The sequence below is a fragment of the Anopheles funestus genome, chromosome 3RL, assembly GCF_943734845.2.
Source record: "Anopheles funestus chromosome 3RL, idAnoFuneDA-416_04, whole genome shotgun sequence".
NCBI classification, from domain to species: Eukaryota; Metazoa; Arthropoda; class Insecta; order Diptera; family Culicidae; genus Anopheles; species Anopheles funestus.
Window position 1 is genome coordinate 77,644,987 of NC_064599.1, and position 9,547 is coordinate 77,654,533.

The following is a 9,547-nucleotide window of genomic DNA, read 5'->3' on the forward strand; positions in this document are numbered from 1 at the left end:
TTATATCACATTTAAAAATTTTGCTGAATTGCAGAAAAATGAGGAAAATTTTACATTTTCTCAAACAGGGTAAGGAACTTGGTTCCTCGAATAACTTCTGGCACAGACATCTGAGGGCATGGCCGTCCAAGAAGAAAATGTAGCCATTGGTGCCATCTATCGACCACAGGTTAAAGATTGGTGATCCGTTGGATACCGACCGAGTTATAGGCAAAAGTTGGTGCAAAAATGAGAAAATTTTTACATTTTCTCAAACAGAGTAAGGAACTTAGTTGCTCGAATAACTTCTGGCACAGACATCTGAGGGCATGGCCGTCCAAGAAGAAAATGTAGCCATTGGTGCCATCTATCGACCACAGGTTAAAGATTGACGATCCGTTGGATACCGACCGAGTTATAGACAAAAATTGGTGCAAAAATGAGGCTTACAAAATTTTCAAATTTTTAGATTTTTTTAAATTTTTTATTATTTTTTACACTTTTTTTTGTTTAAAGCATTACTTGAGTGAAAAGAAACCCATTGCAACCAATTGGCATTAAAATAAATCAATTTCATTTTTTTTGCAAAATTTCTCAAAAAAATGGCAAGGGGTACCCCTTATGAAATTTTCGAGTGAAAAATTTTTTTGAAATTTTTTTCTGATTTTTTATTCTTTTTTTAATTTAAAGCATTATTTGAGCGAAAAGAAACTTATTGCAACAAATTCGCATTAAATTATATCACATTTAAAAATTTTGCTGAATTGCAGAAAAATGAGGAAAATTTTACATTTTCTCAAACAGGGTAAGGAACTTGGTTGCTCGAATAACTTCTGGCACAGACATCTGAGGGCATGGCCGTACAAGAAGAAAATGTAGCCATTGGTGCCATCTATCGACCACAGGTTAAAGATTGGTGATCCGTTGGATACCGACCGAGTTATAGGCAAAAGTTGGTGCAAAAATGAGAAAAAATTTACATTTTCTCAAACAGGGTAAGGAACTTAGTTGCTCGAATAACTTCTGGCACAGACATCTGAGGGCATGGCCGTCCAAGAAGAAAATGTAGCCATTGGTGCCATCTATCGACCACAGGTTAAAGATTGACGATCCGTTGGATACCGACCGAGTTATAGACAAAAATTGGTGCAAAAATGAGGCTTACGAAATTTTCAAATTTTTAGATTTTTTTAAATTTTTTATTATTTTTTACACTTTTTTTTGTTTAAAGCATTACTTGAGTGAAAAGAAACCCATTGCAACCAATTGGCATTAAAATAAATCAATTTCATTTTTTTTGCAAAATTTCTCAAAAAAATGGCAAGGGGTACCCCTTATGAAATTTTCGAGTGAAAAATTTTTTTGAAATTTTTTTCTGATTTTTTATTCTTTTTTAATTTAAAGCATTATTTGAGCGAAAAGAAACTTATTGCAACAAATTCGCATTAAATTATATCACATTTAAAAATTTTGCTGAATTGCAGAAAAATGAGGAAAATTTTACATTTTCTCAAACAGGGTAAGGAACTTAGTTGCTCGAATAACTTCTGGCACAGACATCTGAGGGCATGGCCGTCCAAGAAGAAAATGTAGCCTTTGGTGCCATCTATCGACCACAGGTTAAAGATTGACGATCCGTTGGATACCGACCGAGTTATAGACAAAAATTTGTGCAAAAATGAGGCTTACGAAATTTTCAAATTTTTAGATTTTTTTAAATTTTTTATTATTTTTTACACTTTTTTTGTTTAAAGCATTACTTGAGTGAAAAGAAACCCATTGCAACCAATTGGCATTAAAATAAATCAATTTCATTTTTTTTGCAAAATTTCTCAAAAAAATGGCAAGGGGTACCCCTTATGAAATTTTCGAGTGAAAAATTTTTTTGAAATTTTTTTCTGATTTTTTATTCTTTTTTTAATTTAAAGCATTATTTGAGCGAAAAGAAACTTATTGCAACAAATTCGCATTAAATTATATCACATTTAAAAATTTTGCTGAATTGCAGAAAAATGAGGAAAATTTTACATTTTCTCAAACAGGGTAAGGAACTTGGTTGCTCGAATAACTTCTGGCACAGACATCTGAGGGCATGGCCGTCCAAGAAGAAAATGTAGCCATTGGTGCCATCTATCGACCACAGGTTAAAGATTGGCGATCCGTTGGATACCGACCGAGTTATAGGCAAATGTTGGTGCAAAAATGAGGAAAAATTTACATTTTATCAAGCAGGGTAAGGAACTTGGTTCCTCGAATAACTTCTGGCACAGACATCTGCGAGCATGGCCGTCCAAGAAGAAAATATAGCCATTGGTGCCATCTATCGACCACAGGTTAAAGATTGACGATCCGTTGGATACCGACCGAGTTATAGACAAAAATTTGTGCAAAAATGAGGCTTACGAAATTTTCAAATTTTTAGATTTTTTTAAATTTTTTATTATTTTTTACACTTTTTTTGTTTAAAGCATTACTTGAGTGAAAAGAAACCCATTGCAACCAATTGGCATTAAAATAAATCAATTTCATTTTTTTTGCAAAATTTCTCAAAAAAATGGCAAGGGGTACCCCTTATGAAACTTTCGAGTGAAAAATTTTTTTGAAATTTTTTTCTGATTTTTTATTCTTTTTTTAATTTAAAGCATTATTTGAGCGAAAAGAAACTTATTGCAACAAATTCGCATTAAATTATATCACATTTAAAAATTTTGCTGAATTGCAGAAAAATGAGGAAAATTTTACATTTTCTCAAACAGGGTAAGGAACTTAGTTGCTCGAATAACTTCTGGCACAGACATCTGAGAGCATGGCCGTCCAAGAAGAAAATGTAGCCATTGGTGCCATCTATCGACCACAGGTTAAAGATTGGCGATCCGTTGGATACCGACCGAGTTATAGGCAAAAATTGGTGCAAAAATGAGGCTTACGAAATTTTCAAATTTTTAGATTCTTTTAATTTTTTTATTATTTTTTACACTTTTTTTTATTTAAAGCATTACTTGAGTGAAAAGAAACCCATTGCAACCAATTGGCATTAAAATAAATCAATTTCATTTTTTTTGCAAAATTTCTCAAAAAAATGGCAAGGGGTACCCCTTATGAAATTTTCGAGTGAAAAAGTTTTTTTGAAATTTTTTTCTGATTTTTTATTCTTTTTTTAATTTAAAGCATTATTTGAGCGAAAAGAAACTTATTGCAACAAATTCGCATTAAATTATATCACATTTAAAAATTTTGCTGAATTGCAGAAAAATGAGGAAAATTTTACATTTTCTCAAACAGGGTAAGGAACTTGGTTGTTCGAATAACTTCTGGCACAGACATCTGAGGGCATGGCCGTCCAAGAAGAAAATGTAGCCATTGGTGCCATCTATCGACCACAGGTTAAAGATTGGCGATCCGTTTGATACCGACCGAGTTGTAGGCAAAAGTTGGTGCAAAAATGAGGAAAAATTTACATTTTATCAAGCAGGGTAAGGAACTTGGTGCCTCGAATAACTTCTGGCACAGACATCTGAGGGCATGGCCGTCCAAGAAGAAAATATAGCCATTGGTGCCATCTATCGACCACAGGTTAAAGATTGACGATCCGTTGGATACCGACCGAGTTATAGACAAAAATTGGTGCAAAAATGAGGCTTACGAAATTTTCAAATTTTTAGATTTTTTTAAATTTTTTATTATTTTTTACTCTTTTTTTATTTAAAGCATTACTTGAGTGAAAAGAAACCCATTGCAACCAATTGGCATTAAAATAAATCAATTTCATTTTTTTTGCAAAATTTCTCAAAAAAATGGCAAGGGGTACCCCTTATGAAATTTTCGAGTGAAAAATTTTTTTGAAATTTTTTTCTGATTTTTTATTCTTTTTTTAATTTAAAGCATTATTTGAGCGAAAAGAAACTTATTGCAACAAATTCGCATTAAATTATATCACATTTAAAAATTTTGCTGAATTGCAGAAAAATGAGAAAAATTTTACATTTTCTCAAACAGGGTAAGGAACTTGGTTGCTCGAATAACTTCTGGCACAGACATCTGAGGGCATGGCCGTCCAAGAAGAAAATGTAGCCATTGGTGCCATCTATCGACCACAGGTTAAAGATTGACGATCCGTTGGATACCGACCGAGTTATAGGCAAAACTTGGTGCAAAAATGAGAAAAATTTTACATTTTCTCAAACAGGGTAAGGAACTTAGTTGCTCGAATAACTTCTGGCACAGACATCTGAGGGCATGGCCGTCCAAGAAGAAAATGTAGCCATTGGTGCCATCTATCGACCACAGGTTAAAGATTGGCGATCCGTTGGATACCGACCGAGTTATAGGCAAAAATTGGTGCAAAAATGAAGCTTACGAAATTTTCAAATTTTTAGATTTTTTTAAATTTTTTATTATTTTTTACACTTTTTTTTGTTTAAAGCATTACTTGAGTGAAAAGAAACCCATTGCAACCAATTGGCATTAAAATAAATCAATTTCATTTTTTTTGCAAAATTTCTCAAAAAAATGGCAAGGGGTACCCCTTATGAAATTTTCGAGTGAAAAATTTTTTTGAAATTTTTTTCTGATTTTTTATTCTTTTTTTAATTTAAAGCATTATTTGAGCGAAAAGAAACTTGTTGCAACAAATTCGCATTAAATTATATCACATTTAAAAATTTTGCTGAATTGCAGAAAAATGAGGAAAATTTTACATTTTCTCAAACAGGGTAAGGAACTTGATTGCTCAAATAACTTCTGGCACAGACATCTGAGGGCATGGCCGTCCAAGAAGAAAATGTAGCCATTGGTGCCATCTATCGACCACAGGTTAAAGATTGGCGATCCGTTGGATACCGACCGAGTTATAGGCAAAAGTTGGTGCAAAAATGAGGAAAAATTTACATTTTATCAAGCAGGGTAAGGAACTTGGTTCCTCGAATAACTTCTGGCACAGACATCTGCGAGCATGGCCGTCCAAGAAGAAAATATAGCCATTGGTGCCATCTATCCACCACAGGTTAAAGATTGACGATCCGTTGGATACCGACCGAGTTATAGACAAAAATTTGTGCAAAAATGAGGCTTACGAAATTTTCAAATTTTTAGATTTTTTTAAATTTTTTATTATTTTTTACACTTGTTTTTGTTTAAAGCATTACTTGAGTGAAAAGAAACCCATTGCAACCAATTGGCATTAAAATAAATCAATTTCATTTTTTTTGCAAAATTTCTCAAAAAAATGGCAAGGGGTACCCTTTATGAAATTTTCGAATGAAAATTTTTTTTGAAATTTTTTTCTGATTTTTTATTCTTTTTTTAATTTAATGCATTATTTGAGCGAAAAGAAACTTATTGCAACAAATTCGCATTAAATTATATCACATTTAAAAATTTTGCTGAATTGCAGAAAAATGAGGAAAATTTTACATTTTCTCAAACAGGGTAAGGAACTTAGTTGCTCGAATAACTTCTGGCACAGACATCTGAGAGCATGGCCGTCCAAGAAGAAAATGTAGCCATTGGTGCCATCTATCGACCACAGGTTAAAGATTGGCGATCCGTTGGATACCGACCGAGTTATAGGCAAAAATTGGTGCAAAAATGAGGCTTACGAAATTTTCAAATTTTTAGATTTTTTTAAATTTTTTATTATTTTTTACACTTTTTTTTATTTAAAGCATTACTTGAGTGAAAAGAAACCCATTGCAACCAATTGGCATTAAAATAAATCAATTTCATTTTTTTTGCAAAATTTCTCAAAAAAATGGCAAGGTGAAATTTTCGAGTGAAAAATTTTTTTGAAATTTTTTTCTGATTTTTTATTCTTTTTTTAATTTAAAGCATTATTTGAGCGAAAAGAAACTTATTGCAACAAATTCGCATTAAATTATATCACATTTAAAAATTTTGCTGAATTGCAGAAAAATGAGGAAAATTTTACATTTTCTCAAACAGGGTAAGGAACTTGGTTGTTCGAATATCTTCTGGCACAGACATCTGAGGGCATGGCCGTCCAAGAAGAAAATGTAGCCATTGGTGCCATCTATCGACCACAGGTTAAAGATTGGCGATCCGTTTGATACCGACCGAGTTGTAGGCAAAAGTTGGTGCAAAAATGAGGAAAAATTTACATTTTATCAAGCAGGGTAAGGAACTTGGTGCCTCGAATAACTTCTGGCACAGACATCTGAGGGCATGGCCGTCCAAGAAGAAAATGTAGCCATTGGTGCCATCTATCGACCACAGGTTAAAGATTGGCGATCCGTTGGATACCGACCGAGTTATAGGCAAAAATTGGTGCAAAAATGAAGCTTACGAAATTTTCAAATTTTTAGATTGTTTTAAATTTTTTATTATTTTTTACACTTTTTTTTATTTAAAGCATTACTTGAGTGAAAAGAAACCCATTGCAACCAATTGGCATTAAAATAAATCAATTTCATTTTTTTTGCAAAATTTCTCAAAAAAATGGCAAGGGGTACCCCTTATGAAATTTTCGAGTGAAAATTTTTTTTGAAATTTTTTTCTGATTTTTTATTCTTTTTTTAATTTAAAGCATTATTTGAGCGAAAAGAAACTTATTGCAACAAATTCGCATTAAATTATATCACATTTAAAAATTTTGCTGAATTGCAGAAAAATGAGGAAAATTTTACATTTTCTCAAACAGGGTAAGGAACTTGGTTGCTCGAATAACTTCTGGCACAGACATCTGAGGGCATGGCCGTCCAAGAAGAAAATGTAGCCATTGGTGCCATCTATCGACCACAGGTTAAAGATTGGCGATCCGTTTGATACCGACCGAGTTATAGGCAAAAGTTGGTGCAAAAATGAGGAAAAATTTACATTTTATCAAGCAGGGTAAGGAACTTGGTTCCTCGAATAACTTCTGGCACAGACATCTGCGAGCATGGCCGTCCAAGAAGAAAATATAGCCATTGGTGCCATCTATCGACCACAGGTTAAAGATTGACGATCCGTTGGATACCGACCGAGTTATAGACAAAAATTTGTGCAAAAATGAGGCTTACGAAATTTTCAAATTTTTAGATTTTTTTAAATTTTTTATTATTTTTTACACTTTTTTTGTTTAAAGCATTACTTGAGTGAAAAGAAACCCATTGCAACCAATTGGCATTAAAATAAATCAATTTCATTTTTTTTGCAAAATTTCTCAAAAAAATGGCAAGGGGTACCCCTTATGAAACTTTCGAGTGAAAAATTTTTTTGAAATTTTTTTCTGATTTTTTATTCTTTTTTTAATTTAATGCATTATTTGAGCGAAAAGAAACTTATTGCAACAAATTCGCATTAAATTATATCACATTTAAAAATTTTGCTGAATTGCAGAAAAATGAGGAAAATTTTACATTTTCTCAAACAGGGTAAGGAACTTAGTTGCTCGAATAACTTCTGGCACAGACATCTGAGAGCATGGCCGTCCAAGAAGAAAATGTAGCCATTGGTGCCATCTATCGACCACAGGTTAAAGATTGGCGATCCGTTGGATACCGACCGAGTTATAGGCAAAAATTGGTGCAAAAATGAGGCTTACGAAATTTTCAAATTTTTAGATTTTTTTAAATTTTTTATTATTTTTTACACTTTTTTTTATTTAAAGCATTACTTGAGTGAAAAGAAACCCATTGCAACCAATTGGCATTAAAATAAATCAATTTCATTTTTTTGCAAAATTTCTCAAAAAAATGGCAAGGGGTACCCCTTATGAAATTTTCGAGTGAAAAATTTTTTTGAAATTTTTTTCTGATTTTTTATTCTTTTTTTAATTTAAAGCATTATTTGAGCGAAAAGAAACTTATTGCAACAAATTCGCATTAAATTATATCACATTTAAAAATTTTGCTGAATTGCAGAAAAATGAGGAAAATTTTACATTTTCTCAAACAGGGTAAGGAACTTGGTTGTTCGAATATCTTCTGGCACAGACATCTGAGGGCATGGCCGTCCAAGAAGAAAATGTAGCCATTGGTGCCATCTATCGACCACAGGTTAAAGATTGGCGATCCGTTTGATACCGACCGAGTTGTAGGCAAAAGTTGGTGCAAAAATGAGGAAAAATTTACATTTTATCAAACAGGGTAAGGAACTTGGTGCCTCGAATAACTTCTGGCACAGACATCTGAGGGCATGGCCGTCCAAGAAGAAAATGTAGCCATTGGTGCCATCTATCGACCACAGGTTAAAGATTGGCGATCCGTTGGATACCGACCGAGTTATAGGCAAAAATTGGTGCAAAAATGAAGCTTACGAAATTTTCAAATTTTTAGATTTTTTTAAATTTTTTATTATTTTTTACACTTTTTTTTGTTTAAAGCATTACTTGAGTGAAAAGAAACCCATTGCAACCAATTGGCATTAAAATAAATCAATTTCATTTTTTTTGCAAAATTTCTCAAAAAAATGGCAAGGGGTACCCCTTATGAAATTTTCGAGTGAAAAATTTTTTTGAAATTTTTTTCTGATTTTTTATTCTTTTTTTAATTTAAAGCATTATTTGAGCGAAAAGAAACTTATTGCAACAAATTCGCATTAAATTATATCACATTTAAAAATTTTGCTGAATTGCAGAAAAATGAGGAAAATTTTACATTTTCTCAAACAGGGTAAGGAACTTGGTTGCTCGAATAACTTCTGGCACAGACATCTGAGGGCATGGCCGTCCAAGAAGAAAATGTAGCCATTGGTGCCATCTATCGACCACAGGTTAAAGATTGGCGATCCGTTGGATACCGACCGAGTTATAGGCAAAAGTTGGTGCAAAAATGAGAAAAATTTTACATTTTCTCAAACAGGGTAAGGAACTTAGTTGCTCGAATAACTTCTGGCACAGACATCTGAGGGCATGGCCGTCCAAGAAGAAAATGTAGCCATTGGTGCCATCTATCGACCACAGGTTAAAGATTGACGATCCGTTGGATACCGACCGAGTTATAGGCAAAAATTGGTGCAAAAATGAAGCTTACGAAATTTTCAAATTTTTAGATTTTTTTAAATTTTTTATTATTTTTTACACTTTTTTTTGTTTAAAGCATTACTTGAGTGAAAAGAAACCCATTGCAACCAATTGGCATTAAAATAAATCAATTTCATTTTTTTTGCAAAATTTCTCAAAAAAATGGCAAGGGGTACCCCTTATGAAATTTTCGAGTGAAAAATTTTTTTGAAATTTTTTTCTGATTTTTTATTCTTTTTTTAATTTAAAGCATTATTTGAGCGAAAAGAAACTTATTGCAACAAATTCGCATTAAATTATATCACATTTAAAAATTTTGCTGAATTGCAGAAAAATGAGGAAAATTTTACATTTTCTCAAACAGGGTAAGGAACTTGGTTGCTCAAATAACTTCTGGCACAGACATCTGAGGGCATGGCCGTCCAAGAAGAAAATGTAGCCATTGGTGCCATCTATCGACCACAGGTTAAAGATTGGCGATCCGTTTGATACCGACCGAGTTATAGGCAAAAGTTGGTGCAAAAATGAGGAAAAATTTACATTTTATCAAGCAGGGTAAGGAACTTGGTTCCTCGAATAACTTCTGGCACAGACATCTGCGAGCATGGC